The 16219-nt window shown below is 37.6% G+C and overlaps 1 non-coding gene across 1 annotated transcript; it reads right to left on the minus strand.

Moving 5' to 3' along the window:
* Window positions 1-1245: 1245 nt before the first annotated feature.
* LOC122065882 lies at window positions 1246-1352 on the minus strand. The gene has a single exon (XR_006136140.1). It is a non-coding gene; the product is annotated as a small nucleolar RNA R71 (small nucleolar RNA).
* Between the last annotated feature and the right edge of the window lie 14867 nt (window positions 1353-16219).

Raw genomic sequence — 16219 nt, forward strand, 5'->3', positions numbered from 1 at the left:
TATTATGATACATCCCTCGGGCTAAATAGAGAAACCTACTTGTGAGTCTCTCTCTAGCTTTATCCCCTTTCTTTTACTTTATTTTTATTTCAGCATTTTTTTCCTTTATTATTTTTTTTAATTGAGTGGATTTTTTATTTTTAGTTATTTATTTATTTAATTTTAATTGCGTAGCTTGCATCTTTAAATTCTTAGATGACGAATGGTTAGACATTATTTTAGATACATATCTTTAGGATGGTAGTTAGATTTAGATCATAACCATTAATCGGTTCACTTTCGCAATATTAAAAGAAGCAAAAAATAAAATAAAATAAAATGGCTACTCTCTCTGTGTTCGACCTGTAGCTACACTGATCCATACGCTTACGATTACATTTTAAAATCTCAAACAAGTTTTTGGCACCGTTGCCGGGGAGACAGTTCCATGTTATTTTTCTCTTTCTTTTGGTAAATCAGAGTGTTTTGTTTGCTTTGTTTTGTTTTTTCTTTTCTTTTATTGAATTACTGAGAAGATCAACTTGCAATAATAGTTGTATTAGTGGAGATCACCATGCCTCACATTATGATAAAGATAGGTTTCACCCTATAGCAGTACCTCAGGAATTGACTTGAGCAACCCCGAATCCCGATTAGTAAGCTCCCAAAAAGCCAAAAAAATCAAAAAAATCATAAAAAATAAAAAAATTATAAAAAAAAAGTTTTGCTATCTATTCTTTTGTGCTTGTCTTACTCTGGTTGTGGTTAGTTTTCTGTTGTATGAGTGTTAGGTAGGTACGTAATGCTAAAAATTGGTTAGAAATAAGAGATCCAACAAGTAGTGACCCTATACATTTGCTCTCTTTAAAACCCTTTAATATGGAAAACCAACACCAAAATCCTTCACCTAAATCTCTGAAAGATAAGTTCTATCCCGCTAGAACATCCCAACCGTCCTACATAGTTCTACCACAAGCCCAGGGTAATAATTTTGAACTCAAATCTCAATACATCACTATGTTGCCCCACTTCCATGGGTTGACCTCTGAGGATGCATACCTATTTCTAAGGGAATTTGAAGAGGTATGTGTTTTAATTAAGATCTAACAGCTTTCTGATGATGTTGTTAAGCTTAGGTTTATCACTTTTGCATAGAAAGACCAAACTAAGAAGTGGTTGTATGGGTTACCCATAAATTTCATAACCTCATGGGAACAGTTCACAGTTGTCTTCCTTAAAATGTTTTTCCCAACTCATAAGACCAATAAGCCTAGAAGTGATATCCTTCAGTTTAAGCAAAAGCCTAGTGAGTCCTTTTCCAAACTTATGGAGAGATTCAAGGATCTACTCTAAGAATGCCCTCACCATGGTCTAGACTTATGGCATTTATGTCAAATAATTTATGAGGGTATTAATTACCCAACTAAACAAATGATAGAGTCTATGTGCCTTGAGGGATTCACATCCTTTATAGATAAAGGAAAGGCATAGGAATTCTTACTTGACTTAGCTGACAAAACCTGTGAGTGAGAATCAACTCAAGAGAGTGAAAGAACCATAGGAGGAAAAAGGATATTTTGTGGATGGGATAGTAGCTAAGGAAGCCCATTTGGATAGCCTAATCACGTGGATTGAGGCTATTGTTCCCAGAGAACCATTATCAGTCAATTTGGTTAAGATTTGTGCTTGGTGCCAATCCCCTGGACATGTTATAGAAGAATGCCCCAACACCTCTGGGGGCACTTATAATGATAGTGTTAATGCCTTATACTAGAATAATCCGTATAGTAACACCTATAATCCAGGATGGAGAAATCACCCAAATTTTTCCTGGAATCAGGGCAACCAAGCAGGGCCTTCCAATTTTCATATTCAAAGTCAACCTGGACCCCAAAGGCCTCCCTTTGGACAATCTTTTTTCGAAAATACTTTTCCTAGGTCAAATGTAGGACCTCAGGCTAGTTTTCCTAGGGCCCCTCTCCTATCATCTTATCAGCAACCCCCTGGGTTTACCAACACTGGAGAGGCAAATAGAATAAGTGACTTGAAAAAAAATATGATCCTCCTTTTGACAAACCATCAAAATCTTGCGAGAGAACTCACCCAAGTTGTCTCAATTATGCGTGAGAGAGAGAAAAAAACTTTACCCAGTCAACTAGAGCCTAACCCTAGGCATCATCAACCTATTAGTTCACAAACACCAACTAATGCACCACTGAATATAGTACAAGGTCAGACCCAACAAGGGCCCTCTAACCAATGTAATGTTGTTTATGTCCTTAGGAGTGGTAGAGAGTATCAACATAACGTTCCTAAATCTTCCCCATCTATTACTCCTGTTAACTCTCCTTCAGTTGAGGAACACAAGTGTGCCTCTTGTTTCAGGTTTGTTTGATGAACCTAAAGATTCTTCTAAAACTAAAGATGATTTATTTGAGGAAACAAAAAATGATTCTTCTGAAAAAGAGCAAATCCCTAATAGTCCTTATGTTCATCCTGTCCCATTTCCTAATCGCTTGGAACACAAAAAGAAGACTGCTTCCATGGATAAAATTTTAGAAGTCTTCAAAAAGGTAGAAGTGAACATCCCTCTTTTGGATGCCATATACCAGATCCCCGCCTATGCAAAGGTACTGAAAGATTTGTGTACTCACAAACGTATCATTAGTGTACCCAAAAAGGCGTTCTTGGCAGGTAACATTAGTTCCATAATTACTCAGCCTATAGCAGCCAAGTATAAGGATCCAGGGAGCCCTACCATATCTTGTGTCATAGGCAACACCTACATTGAGCATGCCTTACTTGACCTTGGCGCAAGTGTGAATCTTTTACCTTACCATGTGTACAAGCAACTAGGATTGGGAGAATTGAAAGCCACTGGAACTACTCTTTAGTTGGCAAACAGGTCTGTTAAGATTCCTAAAGGGATGGTTGAGGATGTCTTACTAAAGGTGGGGAAATTTATTTTCCCTGTTGATTTTATTGTGTTAGATACCAAGCCCTTCTCAACCAAGGATGAGATCCCAATAATTTTAAGAAGACCATTCTTGGCTACCAGTAATGCATTAATCAATTGTCGGAATGGTTTCCTAAGATTATATTTTGGTCACCAAACTGTTGAGTTTAACATGTTTAGGATAGGTAAGCAACCATATATAGAAGAAGAGATTAATATGCTTGAGGATTTTCTGGATTTTTCTGATGATTTAGTTACCAACTTTGATATTGATTTTGATTAAGAATTCCAAGAGTATATGGATGATTTGGATGAAGATAGTGATTTTTTTTTTCTGAAGTCTTGAGTCTTCACACACCTGTGGAGCCCTTAGGACCCCTTTCCAATTCCATTCTCAAACTTTTCATAATTGAGCCCCCTAAGCTAGATCTTAAGGAGTTACCATCTAATTTGAAGTATGCTTTCCTAGGGCCTGACCAGACTCTTCTTGTAATAATTTCTTTAAATTTAACTTCTAGCCAGGAAGAGGAGTTACTTAAATTATTGAAAGATAATAAGGAAGCCCTAGGTTGGACCATGGCTGATATCAAGGGTATAAGCCCTTCTATTGTATAACATCATATACATCTTATGGAGGATTCCAAACCATCCACGGAACCCCAAAGAAGAGCTAACCCAGTGATGATGGAAGCCATTAAGAAAAATATCCTAAAGTGCTTAGATCATGAAATAATTTATCATATTTCTGACAGCCAATGGGTAAGCCCATTTCACGTAGTACTTAAGAAGTCTGGTGTGACTATAGTTCCTAATTCCAATAATAAACTAATTCTAACCGTGTCCAATCAGGGTGGAGAGTGTGCATAGACTACAGGAAACTTAATGTAGCAACCTGAAAGGACCACTTCCCATTGCCATTCATTGAGCAGATGTTAGAGAGGTTAGCTGGACATGAATACTACTATTTTCTTGATGTATATTCTGGCTATTATCAGATCTCAATTGCTTTAGAGGACCAACATAAGACCACTTTTACATGTCCATATGAAACATTTACTTATAGGCGTATGTCCTTTGGGCTTTTCAATGCCCCTGCTACGTTCCAACGATGCATGATGAACATCTTTTTTGACATGGTCAAAAAATTCTTAGAAGTATTTGTGGATGACTTTTCGATTTATGGGAATTCCTATTCTAAATGTCTTCATCATCTTTCTCTAGTTTTGAAACAGTGCATATCTAAGAATTTGATTTTGAATTGGAAGAAATGTCATTTCATGGTTAAATCTGGTATTGTTTTAGGCCATGTAGTATCCAAGGAGGGAATTAGAGTAGATAAAGCCAAAGTGGATTTAATTGATAATTTACCACCTCCTCAATCTATTAAGGGTGTCCGATCTTTTCTAGGGAATGCAGGCTTCTAAAGAAGGTTTATTAAGGACTTTAGTCAGTTAGCCCGACCTCTCACTTCATTACTTGCCAAAAATCAAACTTTTAAGTTTTCTAAAGAGTGCCTAGAATCCTTTAAACAACTTAAGAAGGAGTTGACCAATGCAACCATTGTTCAACCACCTATTTGGACTGAACCTTTTGAACTGATGTGTGATGCTTCGGATTTTGCCATAGGAGCGGTGTTGGATCAAAGGATTAACAAGTTGCCCACTGTCATTTACTATGCTAGTAGGACCTTAAATAATGCACAACTCAATTATATAACCACTGAAAAGAATTTTTAGCTGTTGTGTTTGCATTAGAAAAGTTTCAATCTTACTTAGTTGGTTCACATGTGGTGGTGTATATTGATCATTCTACTAGCAAATACCTAGTTCAAAAAAATGATGCCAAATCCCGTCTCATTAGGTGGGTTTTACTTTTGCAAGAGTTTGATTTAGAAATTAGGGATAAAAAAGGAGTTGAAAACCTAGTTGCAGACCATTTATCCTGGCTTCCCAATTCCTTGACTGTCGATTCTCCAGTCAACGAGAACTTCCCAGATGAACAATTATTTGCAATGTCCAGTGAACCATGGTTTGCTAACATTTTCAACTTCTTAGTTTCAGGTGTGACTCCGGATCACTGGTCCATCAAAGATAAGTATAGATTTCATTCCCAAGTTAAGCACTTTTTCTGGGATGATCCTTATTTGTTTAAGATATGTCCAAATCAGATTATCCGACGATGTGTTCCTGATCATGAGTAATATTCTATTCTCTCTTTTTGTCATGATCATGCATGTGGTGGACACTTTAGACCTAACAAGACTACCGCAAAGGTTCTCCAATGTGGATTTTATTGGCCCACTCTTTTTAGAGATGCTTTTGCTTTTTACAAGGCTTGTCTCGCCTGCCAGTCTTTTGGCCGTATTAATAAGAGGAACATAATGCCCCTCAACCTTATTTTGGTAGTTAAGATCTTTGATGTATGGGGCATCAATTTTATGGGACAATTCCCTAATTCCTTTGGAAATTTGTATATACTTTTGGCTGTTGATTATGTTTCTAAATGAATAGAGATCATACCTTGTAAATCTAATGACCACAAAGTGGTGGTCCAGTTTCTCAAAGAGAATATTTTTTTCCCGCTTTGGTGCACCACGTGCAATAATTAGTGATAGGGGTACTCATTTTTGTAATCGACCTTTTGAGGCCTTAATGAAAAATTATGGGATCACCCATAAGTTATCTACCCCTTATCACCCCCAAACTAGTGGCCAAGTGGAGGTGTTTAATAGGCAGATCAAACAAATCTTGGAGAAAACTATTAATCCCAACTGTAAGGATTGGTCCCTTAAGCTCATTGATGCCTTGTGGGCCCATCGGACTGCATTCAAGACTGACCTTGGCTAGTCTCCCTACCGTTTGGTGTATGGGAAAGCTTGTCACTTACCAGTTGAGTTGGAGCATAAGGCCTTTTGGGCCATCAAGAAGCTCAATTTTAATTTGTCTGATGCGGGAATTCATCGTAGCCTCCAACTATCTGAGTTGGAGGAACTTAGAAATGATGCCTATGAAAGTTTTAGGATTTACAAGGAAAAGACCAAAGCTTTCCATGATAAGCACATTCTGCATAAATCTTTTGAAATTGGTGATAAGTTCTTATTGTACATCTCTCGATTGCATCTTTTCCTGGAAAGCTTAGATCGCGATGGGATGGCCCATTTATTGTCCATAATATATATCCCCATGGTGGTTGTGGAGATTTTGAATCTAAGAACAGGGATAATTTCGAAGGTTAATGGTCAACGTTTGAAACCGTTCCTCGAGTTTCCTACTACTGGTAGTGAAGAGGCCATGGATCTCCATGAACCTCTTTACACTGATAACTATTTTTTAATCAAGTATGACCCCTTGCATTGTCTTTGCTTTTAATTCTTTCCATGCATTGAGGACATTGCATGACTTAAGTGTGAGGGAGGGAAACCAGTTTTTGCTTTTTTCACTTTGTTTTATTTGTTTTTCTTTTTGTTTTTTTGAGTTTGCTAAAGGATGAAGTCCTACTTTGGTTTTTGTCTAATGATCATACCATTTGGTTGCTTAATGTATGAAAATAAAAGTTTTGATTAAGGTAGCCATTTTGAACATATAAAAACCCTATTGAGAAGAAAGAAACATGCCTGTGTCTTGAGATGGGACTTTCTTTTGAAAAATTAGAGACCCCTGCTTTATGGTGTTGGACCATATGTAAGTCTGTGGGTTCATTGTACTTCTGATTTGGAGTGGAGACCTTCTTTTTAATTTAGCATGAGTTGACATATGCACAATTTTAAATGAAATGTGAAATGTGATATAAAGAAGAATAAGAGTTGATTCCCTTGGAAATAGACAGGTCATTGCACCTCAGGAAGCATGGTGTCTTGATCAAAATTCCTTGGGAGGAAACTTCTGAAGGAACTGTAGCATCACTATCTTTATGGGTATATGCAAAAAGTGAAGCTACATAATAACTTAAGTGTCTGTTGTTTGCTCCACCATGTCATTCAGACCAAAAGGAGTGGAGTAGAATAGAGTTTATTAAGCGAAAAAAGGAGAAAAAAATGTGCAAATGTCATTAATGTTTGGTAATATGTTTTGGTAAAAAACACTCCAACGCCTTAGTTATTGGTTACCTATTTTTTCACAAGTGGTTTTACCTTAAGATAAGGATGTTTTGGAAGAGACGAGGTGAGTTCCAAATTAAGAAATATGCTAGTGCCTGGAATTGATAAAGGGTAATAAAAGTTCAAGTGTGGGGGTCCCTTGCTCTGAATCAGTATGGGATTTTTTTATTTTGAATTTTGGGTGTATATCACTGCAAACACCCACGAGACACAATTCATCCACTAGGGGTGACCTAGGGGTTTAAAGGCTTGTTGCACATGCTAAGTGTAACCGTGATTCCTACGAAAGTGAGTTAGGTTTTTGTTTTTATTCTTTTTCTTTTTGTTTGGCTTGAGGACTAGCAAAGTCTAAGTGTGGGGGAATTCTGATGAGCATATTTATGTGTGAAATCTAGCATACTAAAACAAGCATTTTACATATTTAGAATGGAGCTCCCTTGAGTTTTACTCTCTTTTTGCAAGTTTTATATTTTCAAGGCCTTAAGGACTATCGGGTGCTATATCTCCAATTTTACATGTAAAGATGTTTTATTTCTTTTCATGGTTACGAGGAGGATGAAATTTTGAGCAAGATGGAAGTATTCAATTGTAAGTACACATTTTTTTGGTCAACCTTACAAGTGATTATTCTTTTCAGGTCAGAAGAAGAATAATGGATCAGAACTTAACTGAGATGCAGAACCAGCCCATCTGCAATTGTCCCAAGGGTATAAGGAATATTCTAAATGCCAACAAAGATCGATAGATCACATCCTTAAATGATTGAAGATTCGTTTTTGGTAACAACAACTACCTAGCGTAGTTGGTGAGTTGTGGTGTGCAAAATCCCTTGCTTATTAGGAGGTCTCAAGTTTGAACCTCTTAACTGCCATTTTGTTGAGGTTTTTTTTAGAAGATTTTCTCTCTCCTACTCATCACTTAAAGGATGTCGGCTAAGATATTTGTACGCAAGTTTGAAGAAGAGAAAGAAAATAAAGAGAAAAAATAGGGAAGAAGAAAAAAAGAAAAGAAAAGACAAGTGCAAGGGTGGAATTTCCCATTAAAATAGAATATTGTCCAAATCCAAGCAAGAAAAATCGGCCAAAGGGGGTTTCTTATGCAAGAAGAGAGAGAAAAATAGAAAAGGGAGAAAAAATAGGAAGAAAAAGGCAAGAAAAATTGTGGGAGATCTGTCTCCACACGTTTTCTCTCTTGTCTCTCCTCCACTTCATCAACAAGATAAAAAAATTATTTTTTTAGAAGCTCAAATTATTAGCTTCCCTCCCCCATTCTCTATATAATAGATTTAACACAAGGGGAGGAGGCACTTCATTCTTCTTCTAGGATTTTTTCTTAGTTGCTCTATCTCTTTCTCTAGTTTTCTCTTTCTCTAGCTTTAGTTCTAGGTTTATGCTTTAAACACTTTTGTAAGTTCTTTTATTTAATTAATGCGAGCACTTTTATTTTTCATTTAGTCTTTTATTTTTATTGTTTAAGCACTTAAAGTTGTAATTTTCAAGTTCTAGTTCTAAGCTTAGTTCTAGATGACAAGAACAAGCTATGAAGCATGTCTTTCAAGTTCAATTTTATTTTCTTCAGATTTGTTTTCTCTAGTACTAGAAATTTCAAATTTGGTCTATTCCAAATCTGGTTTTAGTACTGGTAGTATATCTCAAATTGATCAAGTTTTCAGCTCAAGAGTTGAAGTTCAAGTTAGTAGGCTCCTTCAGTAGTCTTCTCTCCCCCCTCTCATTCCCTCTTCTGACTACCCTTTCTTTCTTAATTTAGGATTTTAATTTCAGTTGTTACATTATTGCTATCCCTTTCCAAGTTTTATGGCTAGTGTATGTGTTGGCTTTGCCCCTCCTAGCCATAGAACCATCAATTTATTATTTTTTATTTTAATTGTCTCTCTTTTCCTAAAGCCAAGTAGAGTTACTCTTATAAGAGCGACTCTCTAGTCAAGTAGGGAAGCTCATATTATGATGCATCCCTCGGACTAAGTAGAGAAACCTACTTGTTAGTCTCTCTCTAGCTTTATCCCTTTTCTTTTACTTTATTTTTATTTCAAAATTTTTTTTCTTTATTGTTTTTTTTTAATTGCGTGGGTTGTTTATTTTCAATTATTTATTTATTTAATTTTAATTGCGTGGCTTACGTCTTTAAATTCTTAGATGGCGAATGGTTAGGACATTATTTTTGATACATATGTTTAGGACGGTAATTAGAATTAGATCATAACCATTAATCGGTTCACTTTCGTATTATTAAAAGAAGCAAAAAATAAATAAATAAATAAAGTGGCTGCTCTCTCTGTGTTCGACCTATAGCTACACTGATCCGTATGCTCGCGGTTACATTTTAAAATCACAAACAGTTGGCGAGAGTGGGCGAGGATGTTGTTCTTTGTTTAACTTTGTGTTGAATTGTTGGCATATTAAGAATCTTTGTTGTTGATTCATTGATGATGCTCTTACTTGTTTATGAGTGGTTGCATTAAGCTAATGGCATGATAACCAAAGTAATTTTTTATTGTCTTTCACTTGAGGATGAGTAAAAGTGCAAGTTGGGGAGTGTGATCAGGTCATAATTATTCATAAAATTAATGTTCAATTGTTAATTTTAGTTAGGTTTTCATAATTATTTGGATGATCTTTGATTGTAGGGTTTTCAAGAGATATGCACAGGTTTGATGCTAAATGGACGGAGATGGTTCAGTATAGAAGCAAAGGCAAAGGATCAAGGGCAGAGTTGGAATTTCCAAGAGAAGAAGAGAATATAAAAAATAAAAAATAAAAAAAATTTTAGGGAGAGAGAAAACCCCATGATTCTCCCTCTCTCCCTATTTCACACGTTCTCTTTCTCTCCTACTTTCTCTCATCCTTCTCTCTCTTCACTTACTTTCTCTCATGTTTTGCTCTTTCCTTGTCCAAAATAGAATAGGAGACTCTCTCTCTCCCACTTTACCTAAAACATCTCCCATGTTCTCTCTCTATTCTTTCTCTATCTCCCAGCTCCTAGGATCTCTCCCCCCATCCCATGGTTTCTATCTCTCTCTCTCTCCCACGTTTCTCTCTCTCTCTCTCCTAATTCTCTCTCTCACACCGAATTACCTTTAATTTAGTCAATCTCTCTCTCTCTCTCTCTCTTCTATTCTATTTTCTCTCACATCTCCCACGATTTCCTACATCTTACACAAACATCCCCTTCTCTCTCTTCCCTATTTTTTCTCCCATGCCCATAGTTACCTATTTCTCCATAGAATTTCTCTCCCGCACGACTAGCTCTCTCTTTTTCCTAATCCATCTCACGCACCCTTATCTCTCCCTCCTTTTCTCTCCTAATTGAGTTGGAAATCTCTACCATCACACGTACCACCCTCTCTCTCTCCATATATCTCTCTCCATCCTTCTCTTTGGGGACACACTTTTTACACCCATTCTCTAGGACATATGCTGCCATATCACACCCATCACCCCTTGCTGATTTTTCCTTGTTAGTTCTCGCAGTTCTCCTTTCTTCTTGGATCGCACCTTCTTTGAGACGGATTTTCAGGGACAACATTGCACAGAGAAGATTGCCATTGTGCCAAGGGTTCATCACCACCATTATCATTGCTGCCTTCATTCATTAGTACCATGAGTGACTAAGTTCCTTTTCTATATTTAGGTTTAGATGAAGTTTTGAGTTATTGTTGTTTAATTTCTAGTTGAAAGTCATACTTGATTGTTTGATGTTAAAGACCCCTTCCCATTATGGATGATTTTAATAGTTAAATTAGTTTAGAATATTTGTTTCTGTGATTCAATTATTCTATTCAGGCAATGGTATTTTATGTTTATTTTTGGTATGCACTAATGATGGCCTTTAACCAATCAAACTAAGTGTGCTAAGTAAAAGCGATAGATGATAGTGCTGACAGGATAGGTTATGTTTAGGGTAGCCAAAGATTGTGTTTTTGTGGTTGCATTGGAACTTGTAGTTTTAGTGAACTGAAGTATGAACCAGAAATTGGTAATAATACCAAAACGAATTCGAGACCTAGGGATAGCTACTTCTCTATGATTCTTATTCTTGTTAATTGGCTTATTTAGTTTTAATTTTAATTCTAGATTTTACAAATTTGATTTTTAAAACAACATTCACCTCAATCTTAGTAGATTAAGCCTTCTAGTTCTCTGTGGATTCGACCCCTTTCTTACCACTATCTCATAGTTTAGTTAGGGTTTAGTTTGATTCATTTAGGACAACGATCAATCCTCCGTAATCATACTATTTCCTTCATCAAAGTGAAATGGATGAACCACTTGGAGCAAGAACCCTCTTGGGAGCGAGAAGATGAAATGAAGAAGCAATATCCTAGAATATTTGACTTACCAGGTACGTTCAATTCCAAGGACAAAATTCATGCAAGGTGGGGGGATGTTACACCTGTGCCCTAACCCGGTCTAATTTGGTCTTTTGAGATAGATCTCGGACTGAAGATATGGAATACCAACGGTTTTTTTGGCACATGGCAGCTTATTGCAAGAAGGGAAGGGATGACCCCACTTGCTTGTTCATTTCATACCAGTCCAACTAGAGGGGATTCAGATCTTCCAACCTCAAGCAGTAAGTAACTTGATACCTCCCTACCAGGTCCCGACACATACCAACATTGCCGGAAGGACCATACACACAACCTAGGGCAAACACCTATGGAATGATTAAATGAGGATGGCAGGCAGTCAAGGCACAACACTGCCTTGACCACCTAAAACAACCTGGCTGAATCCAGTGGCATATTTCTGGTGGCCCTTTGGGCTACTGGTTGGGTCTCGATGCCCATGGGCCCTACCACCAACATCGTGAGCAACTTTGAATGACCCCACACACTCTCCCACTCCTTCCCCATGACTTGTACACTTTATGAGTCTATGGAGGTGGGCTCGCATGTTCTGAACGCCAAATTAACCCACTTGGACAAAATAAGGACCAACCAAATAGGCCCAAGTCAAATAACTTACTATAAATATGAGAGGTGAGTTCATTTTTCACCTCTCACTTGTCCAAAACGTGAGACAGGGAAAGAATAGGAGAGAAAGGAAGAAAAGGGAGGAGAAAAAGAAGAAGGAGAGGAGAGGAGCTCACCTTGACTCCCGGCGTCATGATTTCTTGTCTGAATCTTGCCGGAGGTAGGTACTATCTTCTCCTACCTCTCTCTCTCTCTCTCTCTCTCTCTCTCTCTCTCTCTCTCTCTCTCTCTCTCTCTCTCTCTCTCTCTCTTTATTTTGAATTAGTGTATTGAGCATTGGAAGTTGATCACCGGGTTTGAGAGGTGAGGTTTGACCTCGACACCTCTTGGAGCTCAGGGAATGTTCATTTCACTTCCCCAGTGTGCTTGCCGAGCTCAAACCAAGACGGGTGAGCTTCGGAAACACTTGTGACCAAATGACTAGTTAGGGTTTTTTCCGTTCGACTATAGTATCTCCTAAATGGCTCAATGAAATCAGAACTTCTTCAGTTCAAAATGGAGGTGCAGAGGTCCCCTACAAAAATCCTGGCAATTGGGCCCGAGCTAGAAAGCCCCAACTGAGGTGGACAGTTGTTGTTTTCCCACCAGAAACAATCACATTGGAAACACTGGACCTGGATCTGATGGCTATTTCTGGTGAGGTCCCAGCACCTTAGGAGCCCTCTTTTTGCTCCATTGGAAACAGCACAAGTATTTCTGGTGGAAATTGGCTATTTTTTATGCATATTTTTGATGACCCTCTAAACTGCCAAGAATCGCAATACTTGTACCCTTGAGGGCAGACCTTGTGGGTCCCCCTTCAATGTTTTCGACACCCATTAATGCCGGATTACTCTTGTACCTAGAACAGAGACAAGTATGTACAACAAGGCCGATCGTGAGTGATACTGGTTGATACATTTGGAACCCGATCCAACCCAAGTTACAACCAAGGTGAGGGATGGTTGACTTTATTTTATGGAATGTTTAATATGTAGAAATTACTCACATGTGTTAGGAATTTTAATTGACTATTATATTGTTAACATAATTATGTTGATAATTATGAATATGTTATTTATGTGGATTCATTATGTTATGAAATGTGGATATTTAATATGTGATGTTGAGATGTGTGATGCAATCCAGTGTGGCCGAGGTAGTTTCGGTACCGTGATTGCCATGTGGATGTTGCATTCATGCATTGATTATGTGCATTAGATTAGATATAGTCACGGAATACACTTTGTGGCTGATGGTGATTCCGGTATCGTGTACCCCGGGACTATACTTGGAAATGGGTACGCTTTGTAACCGATGATAATTTTGGTATTGCATAGCCCACACTCAACTGCTTATATACTAAAATAGGTTTATAGTCGTGGGTTACACTTTGTGGTCGATGGTGATTCTGGTATTGTGTACCCCGGGACTATACTTGGAAATGGATTCGCCTTGTGGCCAATGGTGATTCAAGTATCGTGTAGTCTATACTAACTGCATGATTATGTAAGACATATAGGATATTTGTGGTTAGATGACATTCTCTACGCTACGTCCCCTTGCCGACAAGGGGTAAGGTGTTGGATATCCCAATGGTGGTATGTTCAATGAACCTTTTTGGAATGCTACATGACTACAATGTGATTGTTATCGAAAGTGAAAAATAGTCTAGCATGGCCGATGATGATTCTGGTGTTGTGACTGCCAGGAAGGGCTTATCAAGGGTTTACTAGGTGACAGATGTTCGCATTCTAGGATCGTCAGGCTCCTAATCATGACTACGGTTTGTATTGTTGGGTGACTGATGTGCGAGTTCCAAGAGCAAGGATACAGCCTAATGTATCATAGTAGTATTTACCAGACTTAATTGTATGTTAGGTAGATTAATAATCAAATGAATTGCATCATTCGCATCATGGACTATGTGTTTACTTCTATACCCATGGCATCATGATTTATATTATGTAAGTGGTTGATTATGCATGAACCCCACCCTCACTAAGCTAGTTGGAGCTCACCCCTAGTCGATATTGCTTTTTAGATGATGATGCAGGTACCATGGTACCAATGGGATGTGACTCTAGCTCCGCACCCGAGTATGGAGTAAATGACTGATGGATGCCAGAAGCGAAAGAGCACGACCAGGATTGTGCCTGTGACACTTGTGCCTACTCGGTACTTTGAGAGGCTTGGTTGCCTTTTTGATATTCTGATACCGAACTGATTTATGATATTCTTGATAGACTTTGTTATACCCAATGGATCACTGAGAGGGGGGGTGAATTAAAACTTAAAAGAAAATCACAAACCACAACACAAAGAGATACGTGGTTCGGCAGTGTGCCTACATCCACAAAGCAAATGAACGTTTGAACTACAACTCAAATCCGGCCTCAATAATTCGACTGCACCCACAATCAAGAGCACCAACTCCAATTTGTATCGCACCCACAACATAGGAGCACCAACCCCTTTACAAGATTCAATATAGCACCCACTGTATTAGGAGCTACAACCCCAACTACGCTTGTCACGCACCCACGCAACAGCGTTTACAACCAATTACCAACAAATATAGATTTACAATGAAAACCCTAGTACATGTAGTCTAGCCTACTCGGCCATAAGGTATTCTTCAACTCACCCAACACCAAAAATTTCGATTGAAATAAATTTCTTAAGCCTCGACCTTTCCAATTTTCTAACGCATGGAGTTAATTGAGATTCAGTTTCTAAAACCACTTCGGATACCATGGAAATCAAAACTTTGGTTTCAGAATCCGCAACCATGTCTTCATGTAATTCTATTGGTGCACAAGAACCCGTCTTTAGCCAAGAAACGTTGATTGCTGCTTGTTTTAATTTTACAGCTGTCCATATGCCCGCTTTAGTTTCCTTGTAAAGAAGAGAAACACAATTGAATTTGAATTATTCTCCCTTACCCTTGACATGGGTAGAGGTTATATTTATAGTATTTGAATGAATTTAAATTTTAAGAAAATAATAATTATAGAGAAGCATATCTTAGAACTATTACAACAATTACGATTAGATTAGGATTGACTAATTCAAATAATTTGAATTTGAATTTGAATTAATCGTTATCCTTAACACCTTTTGAAACTCATACTTCCCGGTAGAGCTGAAGAGTGTTGTCCACGTATTGAGACTCCTTATAATAAAACTGTTGTTGAGATATTATCTCCAGTACAGCTGTATTGTATCAAAGTATAACCTCCATTACCTTGTCACCAAGGGAATGTAATGCTACCTGAAAATGGTAGTGCTTGATGACATCATCTAAGGCTGAACCTACCCTCCCAAACCGTTTTAGTGTTTTTCTTAGAATGGGACTCTTATAATATTCTTCTTAAATATTTGAGCAATGCTAACTTTCCTTTCTTAACAGAAAATTTCCTTTCCTTCTAATAATAGAACTCCATAAGTAGTTGTACACGTAAAGATTGCTGCTGAAATCTTCATCTAATGAGTTAGTGATTCTTGCTTACATCATCTACCACCTCACCAAGAACTATACTTTAACAAATTGCTGCAATAGACAAAGTTGCCGAAATATATAATGGAACCAAATATAATCTGTTGAACCAATAAACCAATCAACAAATTGAACCAGCCCATTAATTGAATTAATCACTAGAGAACTAATAGACCAGTAATTGAACCATCTTTTGATGAACCAGCACATTGACTAAACCATAATCAGATTTGGCTTAAGACTGAACCTAATTGAACCATCAATTAGTCGAACCAATGAACCAGTGATTGAATCATCAATTGCATTTGTGTTGCCAACAATTTCAATAAGTAATGTGCTGCTTAACACATTGAAATAAGACTTAATATATGTAAGTCATGGATATATGTATTTGAATAACTTGGATATGGATATATGTTATCATTAGATGTTTCCCCATTTGAACTGTATTCCACTATATTATATACTTTGATTCAGCCACAAATTGTTATGGTTTCGGTGTGTGTGGTAGTGAATGTTATGGTACTGCTACCAGAGATCCTGGTAGAGGTGTAAGCTGGGTAAGCGTCTTACTCACACCGTTCGTATCCTATAATGGGGATTGGGGTGTGATAGGGTTGCTGGTGAACTAAAAATAAGGTCATCGGCAAGTTGTGCACCTAACCATCGGCTAGTCGGTGAGACCTGTCGAAGGGCCTGATAGTAGAAAAATTTGAA

The sequence above is a fragment of the Macadamia integrifolia genome, unplaced genomic scaffold (assembly GCF_013358625.1).
Source record: "Macadamia integrifolia cultivar HAES 741 unplaced genomic scaffold, SCU_Mint_v3 scaffold2135, whole genome shotgun sequence".
In the NCBI taxonomy this organism is placed as follows: Eukaryota; Viridiplantae; Streptophyta; class Magnoliopsida; order Proteales; family Proteaceae; genus Macadamia; species Macadamia integrifolia.